Below are 12,369 nucleotides of genomic sequence, written 5' to 3'. Positions count from 1 at the left end.
AATTCTGTTGGGTTTGTTCAGCTCTTGGGAATGGAAGTTACAGTTATTTGTAAACATGCACATTTTTTCAAAGAAAATTTCAGGTGAGTAACTGAAGAAAAAACTTTGCTAAGGTAAGGAATAGGGAAAAAAAGAGGAAAAAAACCCAAAAATTTAGAATTCCATTTAAGAGAAGTGTCATAATTTTGCAGACAGGAAGTGATTAGAAAAAAATGAACTGTTTTCAGAAGAAAGCTGAAAGTACTGACTTCAACACATACTGAGTTTTTCTTGGTGAAATAGGTACCAAGAAGACCAGTTGCTTCTTCCATCAAGCTCATAAGAAGAGGGAATTAAAAATTTGTGACTTCTAGTCTTGTACTGCAAGACGGAATCATCTTTCCTGTTTTCTAATTGAGACCTAAAATCAATTATCTTTATTGTATGTATGATTAAATGCCTGTTTAATTTTAAGTCTCATTAACCTCTATTTGAATGTAATGATTCTAATGTCAGACAGACTTACTAACTGAAGTTAAAATATGTAATAATTCAAAGTAAGTGCCTCTGACCAACTAGTATGTCTTTATTGCCTGCTTCTTTAGTGTTGTGGCATTGGCATTTTTGTTGTGAATCGTTTTCAAGCTACTTGAGTTTTTTAAGCAGCTTCTAAATTATTAAGAGAGTAATCCTCCACCTATGTAGCCACCATTGTGGTACAGTATCAGAAAATGTAACATAAAATGTAACATAAGGACATTAAGGATGAATATGCCTATTTCATTTTACCCTTTTAGTCCTTTAAATGTGATTAGACATTCTACTCTCTGTCAAACATAATATATAATTCCAAATGGAGTAATTTTTTTCTCCAACTTTAAAGTGCATTCAGTACCATTGCTGTAATTTTATGAAATCATATTTTATATTTATACCATTAGCTTAATTTTATGTCCTGCTAGGTAGTAAATACCAGTTCTTTTCGATATAGAAAATTCATATTTATTTTCAATTCCTATTCAGCTTCTTGCCATCACCTTCACTTTCCTTCTGCTTTCCCTGTCCCTGTTTCACCTCCTTTTCCCTTCACCAAAGCTATTTGCATCATTTCCCAATATCCTGAGATTTGTCAATGTAGATGGAACTACCATGGAGACCTACAGCTAGCATATGCTGGCTTTGCTTGCTAGAATAACTTTCTAGGGGAGACGACAGCAGGATACATTTTATAGCAGAACTGCTTCACTATAATAATTGCTGGAAGTTATTACCTACAGCTAGATTGGTGACGTAATCACTTGATATGAATGTGACTAAAGGCACTTTCTTCAGCTAAGCTAGATACTTAACCACTGTGACTGAGGGATGTGGCTCCATGTGCCCATTCCATAATGGAAATGATTTACCATTAACAGAAATGTTGAAAAGCTCTTAATTTTGAACACAGAATTATGTATGTTTGTTCTCCAGAAGTACTTGGAATGTGAGGTTTATAGCTTCCTTCTAAAGGATTTTAATAGGCTTTAATATTTGGGAATTGTTCAAGTGAAAATTTTTTTTTTTTTCAAATCATTCCACTAGCTGAGGTATTTTTCTCTCTGGTTTTGCTTTTATTTAGTTATTTATTTTTAAACCAGGATCAAAAAATATCTACTCCTAAATTGGCCTGGTCAAGGAACACAGGCATTTCTTTGACAGCAATGTTCAATATAAGGTTCATAATTTGTAGGTTCCAAGCTTTGCCTATCCGTTATACTTTCATGTCTTGAAAATGTCTAGCCTTGAACCATCATTAATAATTTCTTCCAATAATGGTTTTTAACACGAATTACATATATTAAAAAAAAAAAAAAAGAGTACAAAGATCATGTCACTCTTTAGAGTTTCCCCTAGGAAGAAATCCTTTCTGTTTTGGAGACCATCATATTCAGAGGTTTCTTTGTGTCTGCCAGCAATAGGTTGTACAGCATTTCCAGATTTTTTCACTTTCTCTCTTGGATCTTTCCCCTATGTGGAATCCCAGCCTAGGGTTCCATAATACTTTTAGGTATGTTTTATAGTTAAAAAAAAAAAAAAATCACAGACTACTTGCCATATGGGATTTTAGAAGGCTATTAAAATCTACCAAAATGTTCCGGTTGGAGGTGTTCTCTTTCAAAAACAGGGCAATTACACAAAGATCTTGCTTACCAAGCTTACCTTGCTTATTCTCAAATTTGTCATGCTTTACCTTTAAATCTTGATAATCTGCTGCTTTTTGCTAAAGCCATTGCAGGCATATGTAACACCTGGCCAAAAGAAGTAGTCCTTCTCAGATATATTTATATTAGAGAACTCTTTCTGGAAAGTAATTCTGGAAAGTAAACAGAATGAGGTTTCTGTTCCATCCCCGTGTATTATGGAAGCATAGTCAAGGGTACAGCTTAAAATGGAGTGTAAATTAGGGGGGGAGGGGGAGGTCTCCAAAATGTTTCTGTTCTACTGATGTGAAATTCTGCTCAGTGTTAATTTTTAAGCTGTTTTAAGTTCAATGCATAGCTTTGGGTCACTTTTGCACATTTTAAAGGGAAGTCTTAGGACAAATTCCACAAAGAACTAGTTTCGAAGTTGATTGACCCTTTGGTGTTGACACACTTGTGAAAATTTTGGAAGTTTTTTAAAACATCTAAAACCAAGATTTAGGAGAGAAGCAAGCTCTCAGTAGACATAGACATGTTCAGATTTTTAGTAAATATAGTTGAATTTATGATGTGGATAACTGCAGCCTTGATAACTTTCACAGCTGAATTTACTAACTTAAAGCATTGCTAACAGATACATTGTGTGTCACAAAATGCAGTGGACTGAAAAATTGTGCATTGGTGGATTCTATATAAATAGGATTGATAAGTGATGCATATGCCTCTTTCAAGAACTATTTGAGAGAATTTTCTGTTTGTCCATCAATGAGTGCAAAACATCCTATCCTCTTTCTAAGTCCTTTAGTCAGTCATCATTTCTACTCCTATCTTACAAATACACTTGCTCTATTTACAGTTTTAAAAACCTAGGAAAGTAATACATAAAATTACACAGATAATTGGAAGGGAAAAAAAAAAGCAATCCAAGTGAAATAGTTTTTTCCAGTCACATATTTTACTTTTATCGGGTTATAATTTTCACTCCGACCTCTTAGGAGTGCCAGATTTTCATCACCTTCTTTTGTTCTTTCCCAACATGAAACTTGCATAACCACGGGTAGAAGTTGATGATTAAAGAAAAGTTGATTAAAGAAAAAAAAAAGGTAGATAGAACAAAAAAACAATTCTGGTTGGTATGCTTTTTTCACCCAAAGCCTTAGCTTTTTATTGGCAGTTCCCATTAAAGTTCACTACCACTTCCAGTTAACTCTAAAGGACTTCAAATGCAAGCTGGCAAAGGGAAAAAAAGAAAAAAAAAAGGAATTGAGGAGGCAAGAACTGACAGTGGGCTGAGAGGGATGTTAAGATAGCAGAAAAAGGGTAATAAAAGAGTACATTATAAAGCAGAAGACTAAAGAAAATAACAGGGACAAACCTGAATCGGATCTAAAATGATGATAGGGGAGCAGGAAAAACAGTAGTACCCATTTTGAGCTATAAGGAGATGGAGAATAGATAGGATTGTTCCTTTGTGGATAGACTTTTTTTTTGCCTTTGAATTTTGAAACAAACCTGGTCACACCCATGTTACAGGCAGATTCTATCTTGACTAGCAGCAGAAGTCTTAGACTCAGTACTAAAAGTACTTTAAAAAGTAGAAAACCTTGATTCAATTAGCATTTCTTTTTCTAAATGCATCCCTGAATTACTTGATTGGAGTTACAGTGGAGTAAGTTAAAAGTAGTCCCCTGGGAGCATGCATGGACATAGCAAATGTCAGTCATCCTGGATCTGTTACTATCTGTTTACATTCAGACAGGCAATCAATTTTTACAAGCTGTCATCAAACAGAAGGATTCTTCTACTTACATAGAAAAAAAAATTCAATTTCCCTCAGCTTATTTCTCCTCTTTTATAGCAGCAAGAAACTACTCAGAAAGCAAGGCGGTAACTCTGCAGGAATAAAAGTACTCAGGTTTAAATGGTAACAGCTTAAGACACAAAATAACAATACATTTAAGCTCTTCCTCTTAAATATGGACAGAACTGATTTCACTGTCTTCCAGCATCAACCTACCAAAAAAGTTCAAATGATGTAATTCAGATGTATTATGGTCAATATGGCTTTCACATTAAACACAATTCACATGTCTACATTAATATTTATACATTTCCCTTGTATTGAATTAAATATGTGAAAAGACCTTTTCTGAAACTAATATCAAAACCTTTGGGTAGCCTTGTCTTTTATTCGTGGATCAGCTAGAAACCACTCTGATTACTAATATATTATTGCTATTTAGCCAGTAACAATGAGTGATTGCACCTTTGTTCTTCCTTTAGTTATGACTGTTTAATAGCCTCTATCTTCTCTTTGTTTTAGCATCAGTCTATTTCTATGCTGTTAGAATAGAAGTACTTAGTCTTTTAAGACCTCTAGTACATATTAGATTGTTATTTAATTAGTCAGTGGTAGCCGATTACCCAGGAGCATACATGAGATGACTACTCCGGTGAGCAGTAGAGTACGTAACAAACAAGTATATGAACAGGTGTTACCTACAAAAATGCTAAATGTAATCCTGTTTCTACTTAATCTTTTGCATTCTTTCAAGTTCTGCATGTGGCCTGCAGAAGAAAATTAATTATCCTTGGCTGAGACAAATATTTATTTCAATCAACCTTGCCTGTTAAACAGCAATGATATGTTGAGGAAAATCAAAAGTGAAATTTATGGGAAAAATGATAACAGATTTAGAATGTGTCACAGAACAGAGAAGGAATTACTTGGGATTATCTTTTGGAGATTCTGAAGAAATGTAAATTCAGATATTACTTTAAGATCTATAAAAAGCTTTCAAAATGATCTGTATGAATACCTTGTTTTAAATGACTTCACAGAATGTCCTGTGTAATCTTTCAGCTGAAACCTAACTATCCAAAGCTCTCTACAGAGATTCTACAAATAGGAATTTATAATAAAAGATCAGAAAAAGACTTTTTTTTTTGGAAGGTGCCAGTTTTTCATTTTAAAGAACAAAAGCTTCTATTCAAATACTTCACTGAAATCATAGAGATTGATATCTGATCATGTACATCTAGTCAACTCTCACCTTGTGTCCCTCAAGATTTAAGATTAGCATTTGAGATTACTCAGTTAATTGACTGGCCAAATGATAGATTCAAATATCCACACTACATATCTTGTTGAATGTATCTAATTCATCATGCTACAGCGGCAATAGCTAACTCAGGTTGAGGCTTTCAACCAAACTCTTGCTGAATTGTACTGCTAGAAGACTTTCTGCTTTACTGAACATTTTAGACAAGAAGATTTAAAGAAACAAAAGGATTGTCAGTAAAGCATAAGGCAAATAAAACTTGAAGACAATATCTGTCAGTCACCAAGGTTATAGAAGAAGTCAGGAAGTTACTTAGGGTCAGTCTTTAGGGTTTTTATCCCTTGGTTAACAGTAGAATTATTTCATTTTCTTTAAAAAATATTGCACTTGCTCAAAATTATTACATTTTCCCCCAAAGACATGGGGAAATTACTTGCCCTAAAAGGTAAATAGATAACACTTTTTCACCAGTGTTCATTAAAATATTGCAGACTGCATGTGACCTGAGAGACAGGTTGGTTTGTCCTCAGGGAAGCCTTGCTCCTCAGGGAGCAAAATGTTTCTGGAGAGCCTGGACACCAGGACAGCTATTTTCTCTGTTGCTCTGTGATACCAGAAAGGAAAAGTAGATCAAGCCTGGCAAGGAGGAGCTATATTGTACAGATTGAAAGAAAAGAGTTATCTTGCTGTTCCCTTAAGAAAGGTGGAAAATGCAGATTTATATGCTAGAAGCTGGCTAGGTGCTAAATGTCGACCAAATGAAGCATGAAAAGCAGATGGGTGGCACTGGAGACCAACTCCAAGCCCTAGCAACAGCGCTGAACGACGTCTGGCCCATGCAGAGGGGGAAGTAATCCCTTTTTCTAAGACTATAAGGACAAAGGTGCTCACAGAAAATGAACTGTGGGAAGAACTGTAATGTCCCCTGCGCTGCAGAAGAACGAGAGAAAAATTCATCAAGGAGCATTCTATTTTTTTCTACCAAGCGAGAAGGCTGGCCAGCTCTAGAGGTCTGTGGTGCAGCGCCCTGGCGGGCAGTGGGTTGCTGTCACTAGGCATTGCCTCACTGTCCACGCTCAACTTTCAGGAGAGCTTGAAACGTGGCTCTGTGCAATCATAGCTTTGCCCACTTATGGGTCCTGATTTCTAGGGTCAGTAGTGCTCATAGCTGACGTTTATTTTCCATAGATGAAATCTGCTTTTTTGCAAAGACCTCCATGATCATAGAGGTCTTCTAGCTGCCAATGCAATGAAGATGCACATATTTGATAAAGATTGCTGCATTAGTTGTAAGGGGAAAATCAACCTTTTCTGTGATGTGCAGCCTGTGGAGATGCTCCAGAGCTGGCTGACCACCATAAAGGGATAGTGAGGAACAAGCAGCCCCTTAGTGCCAAAGTGAAGAAACCTCCAAGAGGAATCAGTGATAGACCAAATAAAACTCACTTTATTTGCAGCTGACATAATGGGTGTCTTTCTCAAACAGGTACAGGTTTTTGCTTTCAGTAGATCAAAAGCATGTATCGTGCAAGGATCTGTACTTTGTTTGTGCTCTGTCAGAGACACTTGGGCAGGTCTAGCCGCCGAGCGGCAAAGGCAAGCACGAGCGACCCGTTTCTTCCCCTTCCTGCACAAAAGCAAGCCGAGGGGCAGTTCACACTGCGGGGGGAAAGCTTGATTTATGATGCAGTTTGCCTTCAGAGAGCGGCTGCCTTCACGCGGCGGTGCCACGGCAGTCACTTCCCGCACGACCCAAAGTTTATCGAAGAGGCGCTCCCGCCGCCGCCGCCGGCCCGGCCCGGCCCGCTGAGGCGGCGGAAGGAGCTGCCGCGCCCCGCCGCGGCGCGCAGGTGGCGCCGGGGGCCGCCGGGCGGCGGGGCGGGGCGGGGCGGGGCCCGGAGCCGGAGCCGGAGCAGGGGCGCGGCGCTCGGGAAGGGCCGGGCCGGGCCGGGGCATTGGCTGGGGCCGCGGGGGCGCCGCCGGCGCGGCGCTGGGGGCGCCTGAAGGGGGAGAAAGCGTCGCGGGCAGCGAGCGCCGAGAGCCGCCGCCGGCAGAGGAGGGACCGGACCGGACCGGACCGGACCGGCGCGCGGCTCCGGCGTCGCTGAGGGTCTCCGCGCCGCGGGTGCGTGTGCCGTCCCGTCCCCTCCCCCCCCCACCACCACAAAATTTACCGAGGTTTTTTGTTTTCTCCAGCATGAATAGAGAGGGGATTTTTTTTTCCAGTTTTTCACTTCAGTTTTTCATTTTTCAGTTCCGAGGGTTGCGTTATTTTTCAAGCCGCGGAAAGCGTAGCGGCCAGCGGGGAACGCGGTGAGTGTCGTGGGTCGATGAAACTCAGCTTGGGGCCGAAACAAACAAAAAACAACAACAAAAAGTTTTTGGTTGGGGCGGGAGGAGAGAGGGCGGGCAAAACCTCGGGCTGATTAAGAGAAACAATATTTTGGTTTGACCAGCAGGTGGAAAAAAACCTAACTTCATAAAACTATTCCTCACATCACTTTCTGGTATCATCTGTATTTCTTGTTAAATAAGCTGAATACGTTTAAAAAATCGTATAGCTTGGTGATGCCAACTCGGAGGTAGAAATACTTTATAGTGGCCAAATCCTCTTCTCTCTTCCTTCCTGTGCTTGGTGCTTTTCCTCCCTTGAATGTATGATTTTGAAGACAATGCCTGCGTTTACTTTTGACAAAAATTGATTTCATCTTCACTGTTCTGGCTCTGTGGCGTCTGTGTTGAGAACTAGCAATATGACAAGTGTATTTAACTTGGCCATTGTTAAAACACTTTGCGGCAAACGAGCTGCTTTTGTCAGCGTGGTTTCAGTCTGGAAAACCTGTGGGAGCTTTATAGCTGTGCACAGTGTAGCTCCTGCTTCCCTCGCTGCTGCTGCTGCTGCTGCAGTTACGCTGGGTGCTCTGGCCAGGGCACTTGCTGCTTTCTCCCCACCCAGTCACCCGTCTCTGCTGGCCTTCCTTGGAGGGGGGACTCCTTTGCAAAGGAGCTGTCTAGTCCCTCATAGCTCGCCACCTGTTAGCATCATGGGCTGCAATGTACTATCTGCACACATTGGTGTTACAGAGCGAACTAATCTCTTGTCAGCATAATCCCAGGCTGCGTGCGGTTTAACCTGTAGTCAGTTATGTTTTTAACTTCTTTTTTTTTCCCCTGGACAGATTAAAAATGCTTTGCTTCGGTGAAAATTCTGATTCTGCATTTCTGAGCAAGCTGTGGAATTAATAGTGATATGCACAGCTGCCAAGTCATGAAATACAGAGTCCTGGCAAACAAGATTTTGAAGAGTTTATTTTTGGATGTGAATGAGTAGCTTTAGGGTGAGATTATTTTGTCAGAAACATTCATTTAGCTCCCACTAAAGAAGGAGTTGTATGTATAGTGTTGAATAGAGCTTGGTCCTATATCACAGCTGAAAATTTACAGAGAATATGTGGCTGTTTTATTGTGTCCTAAAATATAGCCTCACTGTTATCTGGAAATGTGGCCCTAATTTTTGTACCTATTAGGTACAAAATAGGCTTTATCTGCTTCCAGAGGGAAGGACGAGATTTATGTCTTTTGGGCAGAGCAGAGAGAGTCTAAATGACTTAATACAATTATGTGCAATAAAATGACACTTGTGAAAGGTAGTATGGAGGATTCACAGATAGTTTTCAAAATATGTTTTGCATGGTCATATCCCGAAGCCCAGAGGCTTGGAAATAGTCACTGCGCATCCATAAGCAAGCTGAAAAGCAGATTTAAGAGGATGACCAAGGTTTGGGCATATATATGTGTTCATGTGGTGTATATGTATATGCATGTGGTATAAGTGTGTCTTGGGAAAATGTTCTTCAGGTTTGTGACTTGCATGTTTACATATCTGTATCTTGCTTTCTCCACTCAGTCCCAGCAAAACTTACTGGGATCTTGATTTTCATGATAATCGGTTGTTGGAAAGCTCTAGTAGTTTTCTGAGGCTCTTCTCACCTTGTTTATTGTCTGCTTTGTAGTGTAAGTGATATTGTTGAACTGAATCTGTATCTTACTTGCTTTAGATGCCACATGAACTGACACACAAAGCTGTCTGCATTATGAAGAAGACCACAGAATGCCTGGGAACAGAGAACTCCCAAAAAAAGACCTCCAGTTTGAGATGGCTCCGCAAACACAACTTGAGCATACAGTTGCTTTCATGAAGGTATTTATGGCTAAATATTTGTAATAAAACAATAAAGGCAAGGATCAGATTTTAATGGCATGATAGAGGAAAACCAATGAAAAGCAACTTTTATGAAATTAACCTGAGTGCATCTGAAATCTGTTTTTAGGCATTTTGGAAAGGTCAAGATTTTTTTTAAAGACTAGCAATGAAGAGAAAAAGAATGAGAGTGAAATTAATAGCGTAAAGAAAAGAGGAAGTTGGCAACTGAGTTCATAGTTTGTTCCTAAATCTGTTTATTTAGGAAGCTGATTTTTTTTTGAAAGCTAATGTAGGCATTCACTTGGCTTAGTACTTCTGTTAAAATGAGAATAAGATTATTTCTCCTTTTGGTTTGATGTTATGGAAACAAACATCTAGGATGTGGTTGTCACAAACAGTGTCTATAGTACCACTGTGGCTGTTTACTTAAAACATTTTTGCAGAGAGAAACCAAAATTTTCCAGCAGTAGCACCTGTTAAAATTGCTGGTGTACATGTCTCATAATTGCCAGTCTTCATGTGTTGGTTATCTATGCTATAAATAAATGTAAAGGCTTCAACAAAAATAACCTAAAAGGGGAAAAAAATGTAAAAATTTTTCAAAAGGAGAGTAAATGAGAAACTACAAGTTAGAGATTTTTTACATCAATTTAGCACCTGCTCAGTATATACCTAAGAAGTTTGATTTATAACCCCAGTATTTAAGTCTGGTCTCTGAACTCCTGTAACATTTCACAGCATAACTTCAGTGTTCAACAGGAGAAAAACAAAGCAAAAACTTGGATATTTTGCTTCTCTTTCCCTTACCACAGTAAAACAAAACCATAGCATAAGTTTATGGGGTTGTGGAAGTTTAAGGGGTTTATTAAGTTAGGGAAGCATAACTTCCTTTATAAAGCCAAGTGAACTCCTTGTTTGTATAATGTCTCCTTTAAGAGTCTCTAAGGAGTAGCCAGCTGTTCTAAAGCATGCCCTTGGGATGAACAAGACACTTGGAGAAAACTCAGCAGATGAAGTTGAGAAGGGCTGAAAGCACTGATGCTGCAGAATCTTCTGTGTCATGTTGAGCCTCTCCCTTCCAAGTTTTCATGGCAAGACAGTTTTTTCAGGAAGGCTCTTCAGTGACTTACCTGTAGGATGCTGAGCTGAAAGCACCTTCCAGAGCTGAAGCACTGGCTGAGGGAAGCTGTGGACTTCTGCCCTGTGGGGAAGGATGGAGGCTGTGTGTAGGAGCAGGCCCAAATTAAAGATCTCGGCAAGCCTTGTAAGAGAGGAACAAAGGCTGTAGTGAAAGCATGATGAAACAACTAGCAGTGCTCAGAGATGTAGGCTTGGAAGGAGGAGCTCGAGCCTGGAAGTGCCAAAGGGCCAAAGGAACTCTGTTTTGTAAGGGCCTCTTAAGAGAAGGATGCCATTTAAAATGGAAACAGAAGCGCTGTGCTGCTCTTTCTAGCTACTCTTTTAGCCCTTATTTTGCCAGCTTGCTTACACATTACAGTCAAGTGATAATTGCAAGGCAACAGGTACATTGAGGCTGCTCTGGAGCTATTTGTGGCTTCACTGTCAAAGCAAGCAAAACTGAATTCTTGCATAAGTAATTACATGCTCCAGGTTTACTTTTAGAACAGACTTGCATCACTATTTTCCTTATTGGTTTCCTCCATTTATTTTGGTTATTTTTCTGTTTCTTGTTTGTAAATTACTCCCACACAGAGAAGAATAAATAAGACTTGGCATGGATATAGCAGAATATCTTTAGCTGTCCTAGGCTCTAAAACTATGAACTCCTAGGATGGGATTAATCTCCCTGAATTTTATAATTTAAAGCTTATTTGTGGTCAGTTTCGACATTTGGCAGTAACATATTTTGAGCCTAATGAGGGCCTAGTGTGACTGGAGTTCATACACTGAAGATCTTCCTCAAAGAAGCTCACTTGGGACACTGATGTGAAGATTTAATTGATCTGTCTGTAGCTTGGACCTGCTTCAGCAAAGTATTTTTAAGCATGTGCTTAATTTGAAGTATGTTACTATTTTTCATGATGAAGTTCCTACATGCTTTTCTGAACAGAACTCTGTACTGATGTTTTAAGAAACAATGTGAAATCAAGTTACAAAATGTTTATTCAGTGAAAGGAAATGAAGGCTTTAAAATATGTTTGACTAGTACGAAATTCCTGTTCAGTGGAACACACTTGCACCACTGAAAAAGTATTTTACAAAAACTGTGTCAGAGATACCTGCTTCTAGGAAATCATTTTAAAGATGAGGTTGTAGCCCCAAAATAAACTAGCTTTAGAGACTATATATTAGTGGCTATTAAACCACCGAAAGGAGGATTTGGGGTACTAACAGGGCTTGCTTCTTCTGTTAGAAAAGTACTGGGTGTAGTGGATATAGAATTGTTGCTGCTTCCCTTCTGCCACCCGCAATCTCTTTCTGGTTTTATGAGGGGAGGGAAGCAGGAGAGAGATAAAAGTGGTGTAAACTTCTCTTCAGTTTCTGAAGCTGCTCAGTATTCATTTTCAGCTGACTAATGTAATATTGTCCTGAAATATGCTATTTCCATCTATAGTACAATTTGAGATTCAAGTACATATTGATGTTGACAGAACACACAGAACTGATCTTGATTTAAATAGTGATGAGTTTTAGAGGTGTGGCTTGGTTAGCTTGTTCCTTTCAGATTTAAAGAAGCAGTTTGTAGTATGTCACCAATAGCCAAATTACAATTAATAGTGATTTTTAATATTCCTTTGCCTGCTTTGCCTCCAGGTTTTAGTGCCTATTCTAAGCAATAAGAAAAACCTTAGATCCTGGCCAGGTTTTATTTCCCAAGATATGGAGCAGCATGTGGAAATCGTGAAAAATAAAACAAGCTATGAAAGGACTGATGTCAGGAAGAACTCTTCTTCCCATTCCTACAGTTGTAGCAAAGACTGAC

General features: G+C 39.2%; 1 long non-coding RNA gene across 2 annotated transcripts; it reads left to right on the top strand.

Annotated features, from left to right (window-relative positions):
* The first annotated feature begins 7,244 nt into the window (after positions 1–7,244).
* On the top strand, positions 7,245–12,369 carry LOC136991293 (uncharacterized). Of its 2 annotated transcripts, XR_010883490.1 has the most exons (4): positions 7,245–7,346; positions 7,476–7,534; positions 9,280–9,422; positions 12,201–12,369. It is a non-coding gene; the product is annotated as an uncharacterized lncRNA (long non-coding RNA). The 2 variants fall into 2 exon arrangements; XR_010883489.1 differs by lacking the exon at positions 7,476–7,534.

Source organism: Apteryx mantelli, chromosome 2 (genome assembly GCF_036417845.1).
Source record: "Apteryx mantelli isolate bAptMan1 chromosome 2, bAptMan1.hap1, whole genome shotgun sequence".
Lineage (NCBI taxonomy): Eukaryota > Metazoa > Chordata > Aves > Apterygiformes > Apterygidae > Apteryx > Apteryx mantelli.
The sequence above is the reverse complement of the archived record's forward strand: the minus strand, read 5'-3'. Positions and strand labels throughout refer to the sequence as shown.